Source organism: Halichoerus grypus, chromosome 9 (assembly GCF_964656455.1).
Source record: "Halichoerus grypus chromosome 9, mHalGry1.hap1.1, whole genome shotgun sequence".
NCBI lineage: Eukaryota > Metazoa > Chordata > Mammalia > Carnivora > Phocidae > Halichoerus > Halichoerus grypus.
Window position 1 is genome coordinate 32,214,884 of NC_135720.1, and position 10,148 is coordinate 32,225,031.

General features: G+C 39.6%; 1 long non-coding RNA gene across 3 annotated transcripts in view; it reads left to right on the forward strand.

Annotated features, from left to right (window-relative positions):
• LOC118553715 (uncharacterized) overlaps positions 1–10,148 on the forward strand; it is a 28,426-nt gene extending 18,278 nt beyond the window's left edge. For all 3 annotated transcript variants that reach the window (XR_004926167.2, XR_013440899.1, XR_004926166.2), the window contains 3 exons: positions 7,715–7,811; positions 8,852–8,954; positions 9,631–10,148. This is a non-coding gene — a long non-coding RNA (uncharacterized LOC118553715). The remainder of the gene's footprint in view (positions 1–7,714; positions 7,812–8,851; positions 8,955–9,630) is intronic.

The window sequence follows — 10,148 nt, forward strand, 5'->3', positions numbered from 1 at the left end:
AAGGGGATGTTTATGACACTTTATAGCTGTAGCATGGCCTTGGGAAAAAATTATTTCCTGTTAACTTAGCAGTTGGTTTGATCTTGATCTATGCCTGTTATCCCAGCCCGATAACTGGCAGGGCACAGTTTTTACCTTCTCAGAGCAAGCAAATTTTGATTTTTTTCACATGTTTTCTTCCATTGCTTTTTCTATGCCTAAGTTTTTATGTCTTTTGATTTAAATTGTAGCAATTTTATCTATCCATATGTGGATCTAATTTTTGCACTTCATATTACTTTATTATGATGTTTAAGTATTTACCTGGTCTTCAATAGGTATCACTTTAATGGCTAAATGGTAGGCCATTATAGGGGCCAAGAGCAGGCTGCCCCAAAATGTGCCACTTTGGCATATTGATTTCCTTTTTAATTACTTAAAAGATGGTCTGTCTAAGAAGGACATTCAGACAGACCCTCCTCCGTCCCCTTGAAAGCAGGAAATAAATCTCCCATGTGAAAGATACTTTTCTTATACCAGGAGGCAAGAGGACATTCTTATCACCAGAGATGGGAAATTTAGAGCCAAGGAGGCTGTATAAACAACCCTTGTTACCTTTTACTAATTTACTACCCCAGCCCAAATTCTGTTTAAAATTCCTTATTAACTGAAGTTCCCAAAGTTAAGTTTTCTTTGTCCTGTCAATTCCTCACAGATTTATTGTCACTTTGTCTCAAAAAGTATAAAAACTGCCTGCCTTGGTCATTTCTTTAGGTCTTAATTTCATTATTGGGCCTCCATGTGCACACAATAATAATTTGGTTTCTTTCTCCTATTAATCTAGTTCATGTAAATTTAATTCTCAGTCCAGCTGGAAGAATTTTGAAGGGTAGAGGAAGAATTTTTCCTTCCCTTCACCATCTGATAAGTGTACCAAAGATCACTTAACAAATCCAAATTGGTTATTACCAATCTTTAATTATTACAAATTCCTAATTTTTACCATGTGAGTAATATTATAATAAACATCTACACAAGTATAGCTTAATGCAAACTAGTTACTGGGCCTAAAGTTATGAGTATTTTTGAGGCTCTAAATATTTGCCAAATTGATATGTCAGAGTTTCAAGTAACCTATGAAAATGGGAATTTTGTGGCACGCACCTAAGCACATGGAATTATCTTTTAACCTTTTTTTTTTTTTAAGATTTTATTTATTTATTTGACACAGCGAGAGACACAGTGAGAGAGGGAACACAAGCAGGGGGAGTGGGAGAGGGAGAAGCAGGGAGCCCGATGCGGGGCTCGATCCCAGGACCCTGGGATCATGACCTGAGCCGAAGGCAGACGCTTAATGACTGAGCCACCCAGGTGCCCCAACCTTTTTTAATTGTTAATTCCAAGGCCATAAATGAGGTAGCTCCCTGCTATTTTAATTTGCATTTTTTGTACTCTTAGTAAGGTTCAAGTTTTCCGGTAGTGTTTACGAATTCTAGTTCATTCTATATCTTCTCAAAAATATTTCCTAGATTATGTGTTAAGAGGCTTAGTGTGTTTCTCATCAAACCATCTTAGCTCTTTATGTTGTAAAAGTAAGATGTATTAAAATACTCATTTTTTTTTTTTTTTGGTCATTTTAACAGCAACATTTTCTTCCTAGTATGTAGTTCCAAACCAGTCCTTGTGAGCTTATTCTTTTTTTTTTTTTTAAGATTTCATTCATTTGAGACATAGATACAGAGAGAGAGAGCATGAGCAGGGGGAGAGGCAGAGGCAGAGGGAGAAGCAGGTTCCCCGCCAAGCAGGGAGCCTGATGCGGGACTCGATCCCAGGACCCCGGGACCATGACCTGAGCCAAAGGCAGACACCCAACTGACTGAGCCACCCAGGCGCCCCTGTGAGCTTATTCTACTGTTCTGAAACTCCCCTTAATTGCCTCAGAACCTGAGATTGACAACCAGAAATCTAAATCAAGTTTCACTAATCTCTTATTGATGGAAACTGGTTTTTCATGATCAGTTGTGATGCCTAACACCAGTGTTACAGGTTATAAAATACCAGCTTTGGACAATGATTTCTTTTTTTTTTTTTTTTTAATTTTTTTATTGTTATGTTAATCCCCATACATTACATCATTAGTTTTAGATATAGTGTTCCATAATTCATTGTTTGTGCATAACACCCAGTGCTCCATGCAGAACGTGCCCTCCTCAATACCCATCACCAGGCTAACCCATCCTCCCAACCCCCTCCCCTCTAGAACCCTCAGTTTGTTTTTCAGAGTCCATCGTCTCTCATGGTTCTTCTCCCCCTCCGATTTCCCCCCCTTCATTCTTCCCCTCCTGCTACATTCTTCTTCTTCTTCTTTTCTTTCTTAACATATATTGCATTATTTGTTTCAGAGGTACAGATCTGAGATTCAACAGTCTTGCACAATTCACAGCGCTTACCAGAACACATACCCTCCCCAGTGTCCATCACCCAGTCACCCCATCCCTCCCACCCCACCCCCCGCTGCAGCAACCCTCAGTTTGTTTCCTGAGATTAAGAATTCCTCATATCAGTGAGGTCATATGATACATGTCTTTCTCTGTTTGACTTATTTCACAAGTTCAAAGTTACCCAATAATATTATTACACAAATTCCAGTTTTCATCCCTAAGAGCAATGAGCATAACTGCAGCTGGTATGCTAAAGATAAAATCCAGGGGCATCTGGGTGGCTCAGTTGTTAAGCATCTGCCTTCGGCTCAGGTCATGATCCCAGGGTCCTGGGATCGAGCCCCGCATCGGGCTCCCTGCTTGGTGGGAAGCCTGCTTCTCCCTCTCCCACTCCCCCTGCTTGTGTTCCCTCTCCCGCTGTGTCTCTGTCAAATAAATAAATAAAATCTTTAAAAAAAAAAAAGATAAAATCCAAACCATCAATACAATGGGTATAGCAACTGTGAAATAACATTTTTCTATATGATATTTTCTGTGTATCTCAGACAAGGTGAAAATGCCAAGTTAAATCATAATATACCCCAAGACTGGATCAATGAATCAGTAACTCGAAGAAGGAAGGCTTAATGCAGAAACCATTACTACAATATTTATTCTGATCTTTTTTCTTTTTTTTTTAATCTCTTATCTGCTTCTTTTTAGGTCTGGGATCATTTCATTCCCAAATGGCCCTCTGGGCCATGGCTAATTTGTATAGTTAGCTCAGTAATTTTTGCAAAGTCTGGAAGGCTGTGTCATTGTACTTGTCATGGTAATTTTAATTTTTCCTCTCCCCAGACTCCTCCAACCCCTTCCTATCACTACTAACTGAAAATAGAAAGTCCAAGAATTTAAAACGTCTCAAAATATCTTCCTCTTTTTTAATGCCCTTTCTTTGACTTAATAATTGATGGGGCAAAAGACAGCTTTGGTTGAAAATTCACTTTGAAAAACCACATAGCTTAATAAGCGTGATGACTGACCTATTGAAATGGCTGTTTCTCGTTTATGCTTGGCCTCCATTTTTCTCCCATTTACTGCCAAATTCTTGAGCAACGCCATTCAAACACTACTGATACTCTCTTTGTAGAATGGTTAACAAACTTGTATACCAGGGCACACTGCAAGCCTATTTAATAAGAAAATAATTATGAGGTTTGTTCAGCTGGGGCGGCAGAGTGGGTGGTGGTGTTTCTCAGTCTATACCCAGGGATGCGTGGGATGCAAGGCCAACCTTGGGCTCCTCCTCCCAACTCAGCATCTTAATCCAGAGGAGGTCACTCTAATGTGACCATCCAAAGTGGTCATGAAAAAGAAAGAGAGGGGGGAAGATATCACAAAGGAGTAACATAAGCAGTTTTAAGTCTATAAAAGAAGTATGGGGGAAGGTTGGTCCTGTCTTCTTTGTTTTTTGTTTTTTTGTTTTTTGGTTTTTTTTAGATTTTATTTATTTATTTGAGAGAGAGAAAGCACGAGAGGGGGAGGGTCAGAGGGAGAAGCAGACTCCCCGCTGAGCAGGGAGCCAGATGCGGGACTCGATCCCAGGACTCCAGGATCATGACCTGAGTCAAAGGCAGTCGCTTAACCAACTGAGCCACCCAGGCGCCCCTGTCTTCTTTGTTGACATCATGGGGTGCCTCCCACGCCACCACCTGTTCCTGTGCTTTTCTTCTCGTTTCTCCTCCCTGAAAATCTCATAGTGGAAAGCCTTAGAGATTGAATTTCAATTGCATCTATAGATTAATTACGTAAATGCAGGGTTCACTTAAATTATTTTTCTTTAATTTCATAAGATTGAAGTCACATGAATGACTGCTAAGTATGAGTCAAGAATAATGATAACCTTTATTTAAGAAAAAATGCAACCATGTACAGAATTGAGAACTATTAACATTCGCTCATATTTGCTTTTCTTTCTTATTGAAAGAAGAAAACATTATAATATAGTTGAAATCTGCTTTATCCCCATTTCCAGGCTCATTTCCCACTTTCTCCCCAAAGGCAACCATTACCATTATCATTTCATTTGTATATATTAGCAGTCTGTTTCTTAGCAGAAACTTATACATAAGTTATATATATACTTATCTATGTATATATATAAATACATAGATATGTGTGTGTATCCATACACATATATATCCATTAATAGTATAAATAATATATAGTATTGTTTTGTATGAAAGAGTATTTCTAATTTACATAAATAGTAATGTATGCTTATAACTTGGCAATAACATTAGGTTTTAAAAATTTATCCGTGTCAAAGTGCATTATTTTATAGATACTATGTATAATCTTATTCATTCTTTCTACCTACTGTGGAGAATTTAGTCATATGAATATTTAATTTATCTATTCCTCTTTCCACACCATTGGAGTTTCAAATTTTCGTTATCATGGGAAGTACTCAAATAAATAAATATGCTCATACATGTTTCTTTGTGCTCCAATGTAAGAGATATTTCTAGAGTACACATGTTGTAAGGGGATACATTTTTAAATTTCCTCAATATAAGCAAGTGTATCCCCATTGGTATTATATCAATGAAACTCCGTTAACAGTGACTATAAATTCCTATCTTCTCATATGTTGACCAGTATTCAATATTGTGATACTTCAAAATCTTTGCCAGTTGGAGGCATATCTTGTTTTACTGTGTATTTCCCTGCTTATTAGTGCAGTTGGTTATTGTCTGACATGTTCATTCACCATGCAGGTGGTTCTGGGTTTGCTTTGTTTTCTGAAAGCTGTCTATTCCCTTGCAACGATCTTCCCAGGAAGAGCAGGGTTACTGTTTGCACTTAGGAAACAGAGCTCAGAGAGGCGGAGTGACCTGCTCTAGCTCACAACACTGGTGAGAACCCCCGGAAGGACTTCATCCTCCATTATCCCAATTCAAATCATCTCTCTTTCCCAACTCTTATGCTTCTCAAGACACTGATCAACTGATTTTAACCCTTTTCATCTTGCCGTACTTGACTTCCTGATCAGGGAAGATTTAAGACACTCATGAAAAAAGCAGAGTGAGGAGCTCCTACAGGGTCCAGTTTGGGGTTCTGGCAATAAACCCTACCCTAACAGTCCCCAGTGGTGCCTGGAGTCCCTTAGGGTTTTTAAGGCTTTTCTATTTCTGGTCAAACCTTCACAACAACACTTTATTGTAATATACAATATTACAATCATCATTTTATACTTGAGGGGTTAAAGAACTCCTTTAATGTGATAGGAAGAGAAACTGAGAAAAACATTTAAAGACCTTCTGAGTTAGAGGAAGGGTGACCAGATCTGTTCAGGAAAAACTGTGGAGAAGATGAAAGCGAGAGTTGAAGGACCGTTTCTTCCTTCCTCCCACTTTCCCCCAGACTCAGGCTTTATAGGATCACAGGGCAATGTAGCTATAAAGATCTTTCGGAGCATATTTCTGAATCTTTTGTCTCTCTTCCGTGAAGAAGCTGAGGCCATTATCCAATCTACAGGAGTCAAGTAATTGCAACAAAGCACTGGCAGAAAGCCCAGCCAAGACTGATGTGTAGAGGGGGTCTCAGATGAGTAAATGCACATTTCAAAGCATGGAGAAGCTTCACCTTATGGTCTTTTTAGTTGAGCTTCTTTTAACAAAGCCTCAAGTTAACAAGAATCACAGCCACACTTCAAATCTAAATAAAGCAGAGATAGCGATCTAAAGAGTCTTTGAGTGTGTGTGTGTGTGTGTGTGCTTACAGATCTAGAATAATTTTCTGCATACTGTTGTGCATCCTGGTATCTTAGCCTTTTGGTTTTCCAGTAGTAAGAACCCACTTCTGGGGCACCTGGGTGGCTCAGTCGGTTAAGCGTCTGCCTTTGGCTCAGTCATGATCCCGGGATCCTGAGATTGAGCCCCTTGTCAGGCCCCCTGCTCAGTGGGGGGCCTGTTTCTCCCTCTCCCTCTGCTGCTCTCCCTGCTTGGCTCTCTTGCTCTCTCTCTCTCTGTCAAATAAATAAATAAAGTCTTAAAAAGAAAAAAGAACCCACTTCATTCATTCTGATATATACCTTTTGATCCTGATACTTCCCTTATCAGGAAGCTGATCTCTTCCTCACCCCTATCTCATCAGCTCCCGTAGCCCCAGGGAAGGGAACAGGTTGATTACAACCCCTGGAAGGCAGAGCATATGATGTAAGAGGATGTTGAGAAGGAGGAAGGAGAGGTAGCCCACCCTTTCTGATTCTGGTGACTTGTGAGAAGCGGAAGAAAGGAAAAGAGAAGCAAGTCCATGGTGAGACATATTACTATGCCTCCCATCTGGCTAAAGTCCTAGAAGGAAGAGCCAGGAGAGAGGACATGAAGGGCAGCAGCCACTGCCTTACTTTCCATTTGGAGAGAACATCTCACAGGTAACCCCCACCACCTATGGAGATAAGCAGACAGGGGCCTGCGTTTGGCTCTCTCAAGCCATCTTCAGTTTCTATATGGCATAGAATGGGATCCTGAACGCACCCACGGCTACTCAGAAATGAGCTAGCAGTTGGCTAGACATTTGCTGGAAGAGATTACCATCTTTAAAATAAAGAGACCCTGAAACTGAGGAATGTACCACTAGAATAAGAGACAGTCAAATATCAGGGACCCACAGCAAGAACAAGGCTTAAGGAGAGATGGGTCAGTACGTAGGGCTTACCAGGTTAACTAAACCATGACAGAACAGACTGAAATATGCTAGCTGCCTGTTTCAACAATGGATGCCTGAAGGACACCGAATTGCTGTAAGCCCTCTAAATTCCCGGACACCATTTTGGAGAAGACAGTGAGTGGGAGCTAATTCAAAATATGAAATACTAAGTTATCCATAGTATATGAGTTATCTGCAGAGACTCTTTAAATCATTGTGAAAGAGGACTTTGGCCGCCTCCATTTGGCCTCATTTAGTTGGGTTCTTCTTTCCAGCTGGTCTCTTCCCTCAGTCAGAAGACTCTGAGGGCAGAGCATCCCTCAATAATAACCAAAACTACCCTTCAGACAACAAGGGCTGCCCTGAGCCAGCAGGACCCCACCCATGATGGACTCCAAGAGCATTGATTAAACCTTCACTGCCTACCTGCACGTACCCACACACCTTTGCCCATATTTTCCTTATGTAAACCTGGAAGTATTTTCAGCACTTTGGAGACAGTCTTAGATGCTAGTCTGCTGTCTTCCTGGTATTGGCCTCAGTGAAATAAATTGTTTTCTTGTTTCACCACCCCTTGTCTCTCTGCATTTGGACTTCGTCAGTGGTGAGTGGCCGAACCTGGTCTGTTTGGGAGTCCTGGAGCCACGCACTCTTGCCCATCCCTGTGCATGGCTGCAATTGGATTGCTGCATTTACTGGGTATGTCTGAACTACAGTTTTCCCAATACCCAGGGGAGCTTATAAGGAAGATGAGGTCTATTTTCAAGATGAAAAGTATCTACATTTTTTTTACTTATCTAATTGTAATATGAGTAATATCTCAATGCAGAGACATCAGCCTTGGTGGAAATGGAAAGAACCAAAGTGGTACCAGTAAGGGGCTGGACACAGCCCCTGAGGCCATAGGGAATCCAGGTGTCTACTAGTGTCTCTGTCTCTGTCTTTGTCTCTCTCTCTCTCATTCTCTCTCTCCACCTCCATGTGCACATTGCTGTATTTGTGGCCAGGAGAGAAGAGTATCTTTCTATCTCAACCTTAATCCTAAATTCAATGGGAAATGGGTCAGAGTTACAGAAAACAAAAATGGCTGCTGGAGGGCACCCCATATGGGAAGGGTCATGGTTATTACAGAATTGAGACCATTATCATCATTGTCTGCTAGTCCTTATCTTTTCTCCTTATCTGAGCATGTTCCATATTATTAACTATTTCATGAAAACATTCTATATGCATATGCCTACCTAATTGTCCATTCTTCTCTTGTTGGGGATTTTTTTTTATCCCAAAGTGGTTTTTTGGGGTTTTTTTGTGGGTTTTTTTAGTATTATATAAAAAATAGTATGTTGAACATGCTTATACTTATATTTTTGTGCCTATATTTGATTTTCTCCTTAGGACAGTTTCATAGAAAAAGAAATGCTGATTGCTAAGGATCTGAAATTTCTCACTGTGTCTAATAGTGAAAATTCATACACCTGTCCTGTTTATAAAATGTCACTTATAAACAATTACAGTAATTCTTGAGACAAAAATATCTAAAATATTCGTTCTCTCACACGATGAAATTATTACATTAGTTTAGATTTGTAACTTAGTGAAAATAGATGTGCTTTTCTGTTTTAACATCATATTTTGGATTTGTGGTTGTCTCTTGGTGACATAGAGTTCTTTTAAATATTGCAAATATCAAAAGCTGGTATATTATATTTAAATCTAGAGTAAATTCTTTTCATTTCCAGACTTTTTTTTTTTTAAGCCTCAGCATGGGGCTTGAACTAATGACCCTGAGATCAAGACCTGAGCTGAGATCAAGTCGGATGCTTAACTGACAGAGCCACCCAGGTAACCCTCATTTCTAGATTTTGCTATAAATAACTATAAATAACAATGTCACATTAGTCAGGTCTGAGAAGATGATTATCTTTGGAGAAAGCATCTCCTAGAATAAAGCATCACCTTGTTTAAACATGAAGAGGTTTACAGCATCTAAGAGAATAAGAGGTTCACACGCTTGAAAATGTAAATATTTCATGCTCTGTCCCTAGGCATGTACGAACCCCAAATGAGCACTAAGCATGTTTAGGAAGGAGAAAGCACTGCACCACCAATAGATTGTATGTGAAGGTATTACTTCTCTTACTAGATACGTAGTATCTCCCAAGTAGATAGGCATCCTGCCTTATTTATTTATTGCTCCTTCATCTAGAGTGGTAATCCGATGTGTTTGCTGTATTATTTGGTAGACCAATGGCTAGAACAACAAAGGGATGGTAGTGATTGATGAGAGCCTTAATAGTGCTTCCTCAGGAGCTGGGTGTCAACTGATTGCTTGTGGTCAGACATAGATGGGAAATCTGGAAAAGAAAGAGTAGAGACTGTTAAATCTTCCAAACCACTTTGATCTCCTTGCAAGGAGTCAACTATGCTACCACAGGACTGATAGAAGGTAACTTACTCCATGTCTCCCTTAAATCCATCATCTTACACAGATTGACATGTTGCATTTGTTCATTTATAGGATTGGTGAAAAGGCCAGGCTCTGGATTCAGCAGTGGAATCTTCAACCTCTAAGGCTCTCAACTTCCTTTGTAAAATGGGGATAACAATAGCACGGACCTCATAGTGATCTGAGTATTGAATGAGAAAAGTATGCAAGGTGCTCAGCCTAGTGCCAGGCCCATTGACAGCCATCAGTAAGCGCCAGCCTTCATGATGTCAAGAATAAATATGGCTCTTGCTGCCACCCTTCACACATTCAAAGTTTGTAAAATATTTTCAGCTTTTTTTCAGGTCAAAATCCCATGCTCACTCAACTGAGGGAAGCTGAATTAAAATGAAAATGATTATTTGATCAATCTGTTTATTGCCTAAAACTTGAAATGTTTTTAAAAATCTAAGATTTAATTCTGACTAGATTCAGAAATTCTCCCAAGTTTGTATGGAAACCTCTAGAAAAATTAAGTACCCAGGAAGTATTTTCTGTCTCCAGACCTTTTTAAGAACATACATCTACTCAAAAAAAAAAAAAAAGGAAAA